The sequence below is a fragment of the Schistocerca cancellata genome, unplaced genomic scaffold (genome assembly GCF_023864275.1).
Source record: "Schistocerca cancellata isolate TAMUIC-IGC-003103 unplaced genomic scaffold, iqSchCanc2.1 HiC_scaffold_588, whole genome shotgun sequence".
NCBI classification, from domain to species: domain Eukaryota; kingdom Metazoa; phylum Arthropoda; class Insecta; order Orthoptera; family Acrididae; genus Schistocerca; species Schistocerca cancellata.
This window is the reverse complement of record NW_026046600.1, coordinates 21,907-31,074: the sequence shown is the minus strand read 5'-3', so window position 1 is coordinate 31,074 and position 9,168 is coordinate 21,907. Positions and strand designations below refer to the sequence as shown.

The following is a 9,168-nucleotide window of genomic DNA, read 5'->3' as shown; positions in this document are numbered from 1 at the left end:
TGCGTACAGCTTGCTGTGTTCGCTGGAGGAGCCCTTGTGCCGTTGTCCGGTGTGGTCTAGTGGCTAGGATACCTGGCTCTCACCCAGGAGGCCCGGGTTCGATTCCCGGTACCGGAAATGCGCATTTTGTTGCTCCTCTTATGCGACTTGGCCCGACTTAGCTCGACTGACGCTCCGCTGACGCTTGCAGAAAACTACGTTAAGTACGATTCGGCGTGACAAGTGACGGCGAGAGCGATGCGACATCTGTCCACCTCTTATCGACGCACATACCTGTGGTCAACAGACTTGGAGGACTGCAAGACATTGCCACGGGGGTTGAATGCAGCTAACCACACTGCTTGGTGTCCTAACAGCGCAGACACGTTCGTTTGCCAGTGTACATATAATGGAGATCGCGTCTGACACAGCTGTGGGGAGACGCAGTGGTGTGTGGGCCGAGCTTTGCTGTTCATCGCCACTTGCAGTCGCGAGAACTGCTGTCGGCGGTGCTTCCGTGGCCGTGATCGTCTAGTGGTTAGGACATTGCGTTGTGGCCGCAATAACCCAGGTTCGAATCCTGGTCACGGCAATTTTTAAACTTTTTGCCTTGCTGTCGCTGCAGTGACGATTGTGACTCAGTGTTTGAAAACACGGTGCCCTCTTGATTTTTCACTCATGTTCCGCAGGCTGCAGGTGGCACTACCAATTCATTATCAACACGTAATGCCGCCGCACCAGAACGCGGGCAGCTGCCTGTGTAGTGAATCTCTATTCGAAGAAGGCATTTGTTTGAGGTGCAATGGATGAGCAGCCAGTCGCAGCAGAACAGGAAGCTGTGTCGTGGACTGTTTCTACAAAAGCGAAGAACACTGGCACAGGTAGCGTGGCCGAGCGGTCTAAGGCGCTGGTTTAAGGCACCAGTCTCTTCGGAGGCGTGGGTTCGAATCCCACCGCTGCCAATTTTTTCTCGTTTTTTGTGCCATTGCGGTGTTTTCTCGTGGGGTAGAACGCAGCTCCTCTGACCGCCGTGCGGCGTCGGTAGCGTGGCCGAGCGGTCTAAGGCGCTGGTTTCAGGCACCAGTCTCCTCGGAGGCGTGGGTTCGAATCCCACCTCTGCCAATGTTTTCTGTCTCGAAAGCCGGAGCACTGACTACCCGCGACGAAACAGCGCAGCAAGCCGTGAGCGTCTCTTTCTTAAATTGTCGCAGCACAGTGCGCGGTGCAACGACATGATTCACAGGCGCAGTTTGGTGTCATGATGGCTGGCGTTCGTCTCCACGAAACGTGTCCCGAGCATGCCGTTGTACAAAGTGGGAGCGTCTATGTTTACAGTTGTCGTTAAGTAGCGTGCGTACAGCTTGCTGTGTTCGCTGGAGGAGCCCTTGTGCCGTTGTCCGGTGTGGTCTAGTGGCTAGGATACCTGGCTCTCACCCAGGAGGCCCGGGTTCGATTCCCGGTACCGGAAATGCGCATTTTGTTGCTCCTCTTATGCGACTTGGCCCGACTTAGCTCGACTGACGCTCCGCTGACGCTTGCAGAAAACTACGTTAAGTACGATTCGGCGTGACAAGTGACGGCGAGAGCGATGCGACATCTGTCCACCTCTTATCGACGCACATACCTGTGGTCAACAGACTTGGAGGACTGCAAGACATTGCCACGGGGGTTGAATGCAGCTAACCACACTGCTTGGTGTCCTAACAGCGCAGACACGTTCGTTTGCCAGTGTACATATAATGGAGATCGCGTCTGACACAGCTGTGGGGAGACGCAGTGGTGTGTGGGCCGAGCTTTGCTGTTCATCGCCACTTGCAGTCGCGAGAACTGCTGTCGGCGGTGCTTCCGTGGCCGTGATCGTCTAGTGGTTAGGACATTGCGTTGTGGCCGCAATAACCCAGGTTCGAATCCTGGTCACGGCAATTTTTAAACTTTTTGCCTTGCTGTCGCTGCAGTGACGATTGTGACTCAGTGTTTGAAAACACGGTGCCCTCTTGATTTTTCACTCATGTTCCGCAGGCTGCAGGTGGCACTACCAATTCATTATCAACACGTAATGCCGCCGCACCAGAACGCGGGCAGCTGCCTGTGTAGTGAATCTCTATTCGAAGAAGGCATTTGTTTGAGGTGCAATGGATGAGCAGCCAGTCGCAGCAGAACAGGAAGCTGTGTCGTGGACTGTTTCTACAAAAGCGAAGAACACTGGCACAGGTAGCGTGGCCGAGCGGTCTAAGGCGCTGGTTTAAGGCACCAGTCTCTTCGGAGGCGTGGGTTCGAATCCCACCGCTGCCAATTTTTTCTCGTTTTTTGTGCCATTGCGGTGTTTTCTCGTGGGGTAGAACGCAGCTCCTCTGACCGCCGTGCGGCGTCGGTAGCGTGGCCGAGCGGTCTAAGGCGCTGGTTTCAGGCACCAGTCTCCTCGGAGGCGTGGGTTCGAATCCCACCTCTGCCAATGTTTTCTGTCTCGAAAGCCGGAGCACTGACTACCCGCGACGAAACAGCGCAGCAAGCCGTGAGCGTCTCTTTCTTAAATTGTCGCAGCACAGTGCGCGGTGCAACGACATGATTCACAGGCGCAGTTTGGTGTCATGATGGCTGGCGTTCGTCTCCACGAAACGTGTCCCGAGCATGCCGTTGTACAAAGTGGGAGCGTCTATGTTTACAGTTGTCGTTAAGTAGCGTGCGTACAGCTTGCTGTGTTCGCTGGAGGAGCCCTTGTGCCGTTGTCCGGTGTGGTCTAGTGGCTAGGATACCTGGCTCTCACCCAGGAGGCCCGGGTTCGATTCCCGGTACCGGAAATGCGCATTTTGTTGCTCCTCTTATGCGACTTGGCCCGACTTAGCTCGACTGACGCTCCGCTGACGCTTGCAGAAAACTACGTTAAGTACGATTCGGCGTGACAAGTGACGGCGAGAGCGATGCGACATCTGTCCACCTCTTATCGACGCACATACCTGTGGTCAACAGACTTGGAGGACTGCAAGACATTGCCACGGGGGTTGAATGCAGCTAACCACACTGCTTGGTGTCCTAACAGCGCAGACACGTTCGTTTGCCAGTGTACATATAATGGAGATCGCGTCTGACACAGCTGTGGGGAGACGCAGTGGTGTGTGGGCCGAGCTTTGCTGTTCATCGCCACTTGCAGTCGCGAGAACTGCTGTCGGCGGTGCTTCCGTGGCCGTGATCGTCTAGTGGTTAGGACATTGCGTTGTGGCCGCAATAACCCAGGTTCGAATCCTGGTCACGGCAATTTTTAAACTTTTTGCCTTGCTGTCGCTGCAGTGACGATTGTGACTCAGTGTTTGAAAACACGGTGCCCTCTTGATTTTTCACTCATGTTCCGCAGGCTGCAGGTGGCACTACCAATTCATTATCAACACGTAATGCCGCCGCACCAGAACGCGGGCAGCTGCCTGTGTAGTGAATCTCTATTCGAAGAAGGCATTTGTTTGAGGTGCAATGGATGAGCAGCCAGTCGCAGCAGAACAGGAAGCTGTGTCGTGGACTGTTTCTACAAAAGCGAAGAACACTGGCACAGGTAGCGTGGCCGAGCGGTCTAAGGCGCTGGTTTAAGGCACCAGTCTCTTCGGAGGCGTGGGTTCGAATCCCACCGCTGCCAATTTTTTCTCGTTTTTTGTGCCATTGCGGTGTTTTCTCGTGGGGTAGAACGCAGCTCCTCTGACCGCCGTGCGGCGTCGGTAGCGTGGCCGAGCGGTCTAAGGCGCTGGTTTCAGGCACCAGTCTCCTCGGAGGCGTGGGTTCGAATCCCACCTCTGCCAATGTTTTCTGTCTCGAAAGCCGGAGCACTGACTACCCGCGACGAAACAGCGCAGCAAGCCGTGAGCGTCTCTTTCTTAAATTGTCGCAGCACAGTGCGCGGTGCAACGACATGATTCACAGGCGCAGTTTGGTGTCATGATGGCTGGCGTTCGTCTCCACGAAACGTGTCCCGAGCATGCCGTTGTACAAAGTGGGAGCGTCTATGTTTACAGTTGTCGTTAAGTAGCGTGCGTACAGCTTGCTGTGTTCGCTGGAGGAGCCCTTGTGCCGTTGTCCGGTGTGGTCTAGTGGCTAGGATACCTGGCTCTCACCCAGGAGGCCCGGGTTCGATTCCCGGTACCGGAAATGCGCATTTTGTTGCTCCTCTTATGCGACTTGGCCCGACTTAGCTCGACTGACGCTCCGCTGACGCTTGCAGAAAACTACGTTAAGTACGATTCGGCGTGACAAGTGACGGCGAGAGCGATGCGACATCTGTCCACCTCTTATCGACGCACATACCTGTGGTCAACAGACTTGGAGGACTGCAAGACATTGCCACGGGGGTTGAATGCAGCTAACCACACTGCTTGGTGTCCTAACAGCGCAGACACGTTCGTTTGCCAGTGTACATATAATGGAGATCGCGTCTGACACAGCTGTGGGGAGACGCAGTGGTGTGTGGGCCGAGCTTTGCTGTTCATCGCCACTTGCAGTCGCGAGAACTGCTGTCGGCGGTGCTTCCGTGGCCGTGATCGTCTAGTGGTTAGGACATTGCGTTGTGGCCGCAATAACCCAGGTTCGAATCCTGGTCACGGCAATTTTTAAACTTTTTGCCTTGCTGTCGCTGCAGTGACGATTGTGACTCAGTGTTTGAAAACACGGTGCCCTCTTGATTTTTCACTCATGTTCCGCAGGCTGCAGGTGGCACTACCAATTCATTATCAACACGTAATGCCGCCGCACCAGAACGCGGGCAGCTGCCTGTGTAGTGAATCTCTATTCGAAGAAGGCATTTGTTTGAGGTGCAATGGATGAGCAGCCAGTCGCAGCAGAACAGGAAGCTGTGTCGTGGACTGTTTCTACAAAAGCGAAGAACACTGGCACAGGTAGCGTGGCCGAGCGGTCTAAGGCGCTGGTTTAAGGCACCAGTCTCTTCGGAGGCGTGGGTTCGAATCCCACCGCTGCCAATTTTTTCTCGTTTTTTGTGCCATTGCGGTGTTTTCTCGTGGGGTAGAACGCAGCTCCTCTGACCGCCGTGCGGCGTCGGTAGCGTGGCCGAGCGGTCTAAGGCGCTGGTTTCAGGCACCAGTCTCCTCGGAGGCGTGGGTTCGAATCCCACCTCTGCCAATGTTTTCTGTCTCGAAAGCCGGAGCACTGACTACCCGCGACGAAACAGCGCAGCAAGCCGTGAGCGTCTCTTTCTTAAATTGTCGCAGCACAGTGCGCGGTGCAACGACATGATTCACAGGCGCAGTTTGGTGTCATGATGGCTGGCGTTCGTCTCCACGAAACGTGTCCCGAGCATGCCGTTGTACAAAGTGGGAGCGTCTATGTTTACAGTTGTCGTTAAGTAGCGTGCGTACAGCTTGCTGTGTTCGCTGGAGGAGCCCTTGTGCCGTTGTCCGGTGTGGTCTAGTGGCTAGGATACCTGGCTCTCACCCAGGAGGCCCGGGTTCGATTCCCGGTACCGGAAATGCGCATTTTGTTGCTCCTCTTATGCGACTTGGCCCGACTTAGCTCGACTGACGCTCCGCTGACGCTTGCAGAAAACTACGTTAAGTACGATTCGGCGTGACAAGTGACGGCGAGAGCGATGCGACATCTGTCCACCTCTTATCGACGCACATACCTGTGGTCAACAGACTTGGAGGACTGCAAGACATTGCCACGGGGGTTGAATGCAGCTAACCACACTGCTTGGTGTCCTAACAGCGCAGACACGTTCGTTTGCCAGTGTACATATAATGGAGATCGCGTCTGACACAGCTGTGGGGAGACGCAGTGGTGTGTGGGCCGAGCTTTGCTGTTCATCGCCACTTGCAGTCGCGAGAACTGCTGTCGGCGGTGCTTCCGTGGCCGTGATCGTCTAGTGGTTAGGACATTGCGTTGTGGCCGCAATAACCCAGGTTCGAATCCTGGTCACGGCAATTTTTAAACTTTTTGCCTTGCTGTCGCTGCAGTGACGATTGTGACTCAGTGTTTGAAAACACGGTGCCCTCTTGATTTTTCACTCATGTTCCGCAGGCTGCAGGTGGCACTACCAATTCATTATCAACACGTAATGCCGCCGCACCAGAACGCGGGCAGCTGCCTGTGTAGTGAATCTCTATTCGAAGAAGGCATTTGTTTGAGGTGCAATGGATGAGCAGCCAGTCGCAGCAGAACAGGAAGCTGTGTCGTGGACTGTTTCTACAAAAGCGAAGAACACTGGCACAGGTAGCGTGGCCGAGCGGTCTAAGGCGCTGGTTTAAGGCACCAGTCTCTTCGGAGGCGTGGGTTCGAATCCCACCGCTGCCAATTTTTTCTCGTTTTTTGTGCCATTGCGGTGTTTTCTCGTGGGGTAGAACGCAGCTCCTCTGACCGCCGTGCGGCGTCGGTAGCGTGGCCGAGCGGTCTAAGGCGCTGGTTTCAGGCACCAGTCTCCTCGGAGGCGTGGGTTCGAATCCCACCTCTGCCAATGTTTTCTGTCTCGAAAGCCGGAGCACTGACTACCCGCGACGAAACAGCGCAGCAAGCCGTGAGCGTCTCTTTCTTAAATTGTCGCAGCACAGTGCGCGGTGCAACGACATGATTCACAGGCGCAGTTTGGTGTCATGATGGCTGGCGTTCGTCTCCACGAAACGTGTCCCGAGCATGCCGTTGTACAAAGTGGGAGCGTCTATGTTTACAGTTGTCGTTAAGTAGCGTGCGTACAGCTTGCTGTGTTCGCTGGAGGAGCCCTTGTGCCGTTGTCCGGTGTGGTCTAGTGGCTAGGATACCTGGCTCTCACCCAGGAGGCCCGGGTTCGATTCCCGGTACCGGAAATGCGCATTTTGTTGCTCCTCTTATGCGACTTGGCCCGACTTAGCTCGACTGACGCTCCGCTGACGCTTGCAGAAAACTACGTTAAGTACGATTCGGCGTGACAAGTGACGGCGAGAGCGATGCGACATCTGTCCACCTCTTATCGACGCACATACCTGTGGTCAACAGACTTGGAGGACTGCAAGACATTGCCACGGGGGTTGAATGCAGCTAACCACACTGCTTGGTGTCCTAACAGCGCAGACACGTTCGTTTGCCAGTGTACATATAATGGAGATCGCGTCTGACACAGCTGTGGGGAGACGCAGTGGTGTGTGGGCCGAGCTTTGCTGTTCATCGCCACTTGCAGTCGCGAGAACTGCTGTCGGCGGTGCTTCCGTGGCCGTGATCGTCTAGTGGTTAGGACATTGCGTTGTGGCCGCAATAACCCAGGTTCGAATCCTGGTCACGGCAATTTTTAAACTTTTTGCCTTGCTGTCGCTGCAGTGACGATTGTGACTCAGTGTTTGAAAACACGGTGCCCTCTTGATTTTTCACTCATGTTCCGCAGGCTGCAGGTGGCACTACCAATTCATTATCAACACGTAATGCCGCCGCACCAGAACGCGGGCAGCTGCCTGTGTAGTGAATCTCTATTCGAAGAAGGCATTTGTTTGAGGTGCAATGGATGAGCAGCCAGTCGCAGCAGAACAGGAAGCTGTGTCGTGGACTGTTTCTACAAAAGCGAAGAACACTGGCACAGGTAGCGTGGCCGAGCGGTCTAAGGCGCTGGTTTAAGGCACCAGTCTCTTCGGAGGCGTGGGTTCGAATCCCACCGCTGCCAATTTTTTCTCGTTTTTTGTGCCATTGCGGTGTTTTCTCGTGGGGTAGAACGCAGCTCCTCTGACCGCCGTGCGGCGTCGGTAGCGTGGCCGAGCGGTCTAAGGCGCTGGTTTCAGGCACCAGTCTCCTCGGAGGCGTGGGTTCGAATCCCACCTCTGCCAATGTTTTCTGTCTCGAAAGCCGGAGCACTGACTACCCGCGACGAAACAGCGCAGCAAGCCGTGAGCGTCTCTTTCTTAAATTGTCGCAGCACAGTGCGCGGTGCAACGACATGATTCACAGGCGCAGTTTGGTGTCATGATGGCTGGCGTTCGTCTCCACGAAACGTGTCCCGAGCATGCCGTTGTACAAAGTGGGAGCGTCTATGTTTACAGTTGTCGTTAAGTAGCGTGCGTACAGCTTGCTGTGTTCGCTGGAGGAGCCCTTGTGCCGTTGTCCGGTGTGGTCTAGTGGCTAGGATACCTGGCTCTCACCCAGGAGGCCCGGGTTCGATTCCCGGTACCGGAAATGCGCATTTTGTTGCTCCTCTTATGCGACTTGGCCCGACTTAGCTCGACTGACGCTCCGCTGACGCTTGCAGAAAACTACGTTAAGTACGATTCGGCGTGACAAGTGACGGCGAGAGCGATGCGACATCTGTCCACCTCTTATCGACGCACATACCTGTGGTCAACAGACTTGGAGGACTGCAAGACATTGCCACGGGGGTTGAATGCAGCTAACCACACTGCTTGGTGTCCTAACAGCGCAGACACGTTCGTTTGCCAGTGTACATATAATGGAGATCGCGTCTGACACAGCTGTGGGGAGACGCAGTGGTGTGTGGGCCGAGCTTTGCTGTTCATCGCCACTTGCAGTCGCGAGAACTGCTGTCGGCGGTGCTTCCGTGGCCGTGATCGTCTAGTGGTTAGGACATTGCGTTGTGGCCGCAATAACCCAGGTTCGAATCCTGGTCACGGCAATTTTTAAACTTTTTGCCTTGCTGTCGCTGCAGTGACGATTGTGACTCAGTGTTTGAAAACACGGTGCCCTCTTGATTTTTCACTCATGTTCCGCAGGCTGCAGGTGGCACTACCAATTCATTATCAACACGTAATGCCGCCGCACCAGAACGCGGGCAGCTGCCTGTGTAGTGAATCTCTATTCGAAGAAGGCATTTGTTTGAGGTGCAATGGATGAGCAGCCAGTCGCAGCAGAACAGGAAGCTGTGTCGTGGACTGTTTCTACAAAAGCGAAGAACACTGGCACAGGTAGCGTGGCCGAGCGGTCTAAGGCGCTGGTTTAAGGCACCAGTCTCTTCGGAGGCGTGGGTTCGAATCCCACCGCTGCCAATTTTTTCTCGTTTTTTGTGCCATTGCGGTGTTTTCTCGTGGGGTAGAACGCAGCTCCTCTGACCGCCGTGCGGCGTCGGTAGCGTGGCCGAGCGGTCTAAGGCGCTGGTTTCAGGCACCAGTCTCCTCGGAGGCGTGGGTTCGAATCCCACCTCTGCCAATGTTTTCTGTCTCGAAAGCCGGAGCACTGACTACCCGCGACGAAACAGCGCAGCAAGCCGTGAGCGTCTCTTTCTTAAATTGTCGC

The 9,168-nt window shown here is 55.0% G+C and overlaps 28 non-coding genes across 28 annotated transcripts; all 28 read left to right on the top strand.

The window, feature by feature from the left end:
* Nucleotides 1-45: 45 nt before the first annotated feature.
* Nucleotides 46-117, top strand: Trnae-cuc (transfer RNA glutamic acid (anticodon CUC)). Its single transcript has one exon. It is a non-coding gene; the product is annotated as a tRNA-Glu (tRNA).
* A 382-nt stretch (nt 118-499) lies between these two features.
* Nucleotides 500-571, top strand: Trnah-gug (transfer RNA histidin (anticodon GUG)). The gene has a single exon. It is a non-coding gene; the product is annotated as a tRNA-His (tRNA).
* A 288-nt stretch (nt 572-859) lies between these two features.
* Nucleotides 860-941, top strand: Trnal-aag (transfer RNA leucine (anticodon AAG)). Its single transcript has one exon. It is a non-coding gene; the product is annotated as a tRNA-Leu (tRNA).
* Nucleotides 942-1,019: 78 nt separating this feature from the next.
* On the top strand, nt 1,020-1,101 carry Trnal-cag (transfer RNA leucine (anticodon CAG)). The gene has a single exon. It is a non-coding gene; the product is annotated as a tRNA-Leu (tRNA).
* A 274-nt stretch (nt 1,102-1,375) lies between these two features.
* On the top strand, nt 1,376-1,447 carry Trnae-cuc (transfer RNA glutamic acid (anticodon CUC)). The gene has a single exon. It is a non-coding gene; the product is annotated as a tRNA-Glu (tRNA).
* Nucleotides 1,448-1,829: 382 nt separating this feature from the next.
* Trnah-gug (transfer RNA histidin (anticodon GUG)) lies at nt 1,830-1,901 on the top strand. The gene has a single exon. It is a non-coding gene; the product is annotated as a tRNA-His (tRNA).
* Nucleotides 1,902-2,189: 288 nt separating this feature from the next.
* On the top strand, nt 2,190-2,271 carry Trnal-aag (transfer RNA leucine (anticodon AAG)). Its single transcript has one exon. It is a non-coding gene; the product is annotated as a tRNA-Leu (tRNA).
* Nucleotides 2,272-2,349: 78 nt separating this feature from the next.
* Trnal-cag (transfer RNA leucine (anticodon CAG)) lies at nt 2,350-2,431 on the top strand. The gene has a single exon. It is a non-coding gene; the product is annotated as a tRNA-Leu (tRNA).
* Nucleotides 2,432-2,705: 274 nt separating this feature from the next.
* On the top strand, nt 2,706-2,777 carry Trnae-cuc (transfer RNA glutamic acid (anticodon CUC)). Its single transcript has one exon. It is a non-coding gene; the product is annotated as a tRNA-Glu (tRNA).
* A 382-nt stretch (nt 2,778-3,159) lies between these two features.
* Trnah-gug (transfer RNA histidin (anticodon GUG)) lies at nt 3,160-3,231 on the top strand. The gene has a single exon. It is a non-coding gene; the product is annotated as a tRNA-His (tRNA).
* A 288-nt stretch (nt 3,232-3,519) lies between these two features.
* Trnal-aag (transfer RNA leucine (anticodon AAG)) lies at nt 3,520-3,601 on the top strand. Its single transcript has one exon. It is a non-coding gene; the product is annotated as a tRNA-Leu (tRNA).
* Nucleotides 3,602-3,679: 78 nt separating this feature from the next.
* Trnal-cag (transfer RNA leucine (anticodon CAG)) lies at nt 3,680-3,761 on the top strand. Its single transcript has one exon. It is a non-coding gene; the product is annotated as a tRNA-Leu (tRNA).
* Nucleotides 3,762-4,035: 274 nt separating this feature from the next.
* On the top strand, nt 4,036-4,107 carry Trnae-cuc (transfer RNA glutamic acid (anticodon CUC)). Its single transcript has one exon. It is a non-coding gene; the product is annotated as a tRNA-Glu (tRNA).
* Nucleotides 4,108-4,489: 382 nt separating this feature from the next.
* Trnah-gug (transfer RNA histidin (anticodon GUG)) lies at nt 4,490-4,561 on the top strand. Its single transcript has one exon. It is a non-coding gene; the product is annotated as a tRNA-His (tRNA).
* A 288-nt stretch (nt 4,562-4,849) lies between these two features.
* On the top strand, nt 4,850-4,931 carry Trnal-aag (transfer RNA leucine (anticodon AAG)). The gene has a single exon. It is a non-coding gene; the product is annotated as a tRNA-Leu (tRNA).
* Nucleotides 4,932-5,009: 78 nt separating this feature from the next.
* Trnal-cag (transfer RNA leucine (anticodon CAG)) lies at nt 5,010-5,091 on the top strand. Its single transcript has one exon. It is a non-coding gene; the product is annotated as a tRNA-Leu (tRNA).
* A 274-nt stretch (nt 5,092-5,365) lies between these two features.
* Nucleotides 5,366-5,437, top strand: Trnae-cuc (transfer RNA glutamic acid (anticodon CUC)). Its single transcript has one exon. It is a non-coding gene; the product is annotated as a tRNA-Glu (tRNA).
* Nucleotides 5,438-5,819: 382 nt separating this feature from the next.
* Nucleotides 5,820-5,891, top strand: Trnah-gug (transfer RNA histidin (anticodon GUG)). The gene has a single exon. It is a non-coding gene; the product is annotated as a tRNA-His (tRNA).
* Nucleotides 5,892-6,179: 288 nt separating this feature from the next.
* Trnal-aag (transfer RNA leucine (anticodon AAG)) lies at nt 6,180-6,261 on the top strand. The gene has a single exon. It is a non-coding gene; the product is annotated as a tRNA-Leu (tRNA).
* Nucleotides 6,262-6,339: 78 nt separating this feature from the next.
* On the top strand, nt 6,340-6,421 carry Trnal-cag (transfer RNA leucine (anticodon CAG)). Its single transcript has one exon. It is a non-coding gene; the product is annotated as a tRNA-Leu (tRNA).
* A 274-nt stretch (nt 6,422-6,695) lies between these two features.
* Nucleotides 6,696-6,767, top strand: Trnae-cuc (transfer RNA glutamic acid (anticodon CUC)). The gene has a single exon. It is a non-coding gene; the product is annotated as a tRNA-Glu (tRNA).
* Nucleotides 6,768-7,149: 382 nt separating this feature from the next.
* Nucleotides 7,150-7,221, top strand: Trnah-gug (transfer RNA histidin (anticodon GUG)). Its single transcript has one exon. It is a non-coding gene; the product is annotated as a tRNA-His (tRNA).
* Nucleotides 7,222-7,509: 288 nt separating this feature from the next.
* On the top strand, nt 7,510-7,591 carry Trnal-aag (transfer RNA leucine (anticodon AAG)). The gene has a single exon. It is a non-coding gene; the product is annotated as a tRNA-Leu (tRNA).
* Nucleotides 7,592-7,669: 78 nt separating this feature from the next.
* Nucleotides 7,670-7,751, top strand: Trnal-cag (transfer RNA leucine (anticodon CAG)). Its single transcript has one exon. It is a non-coding gene; the product is annotated as a tRNA-Leu (tRNA).
* A 274-nt stretch (nt 7,752-8,025) lies between these two features.
* Trnae-cuc (transfer RNA glutamic acid (anticodon CUC)) lies at nt 8,026-8,097 on the top strand. Its single transcript has one exon. It is a non-coding gene; the product is annotated as a tRNA-Glu (tRNA).
* A 382-nt stretch (nt 8,098-8,479) lies between these two features.
* On the top strand, nt 8,480-8,551 carry Trnah-gug (transfer RNA histidin (anticodon GUG)). The gene has a single exon. It is a non-coding gene; the product is annotated as a tRNA-His (tRNA).
* A 288-nt stretch (nt 8,552-8,839) lies between these two features.
* On the top strand, nt 8,840-8,921 carry Trnal-aag (transfer RNA leucine (anticodon AAG)). Its single transcript has one exon. It is a non-coding gene; the product is annotated as a tRNA-Leu (tRNA).
* Nucleotides 8,922-8,999: 78 nt separating this feature from the next.
* Nucleotides 9,000-9,081, top strand: Trnal-cag (transfer RNA leucine (anticodon CAG)). The gene has a single exon. It is a non-coding gene; the product is annotated as a tRNA-Leu (tRNA).
* Nucleotides 9,082-9,168: the final 87 nt, after the last annotated feature.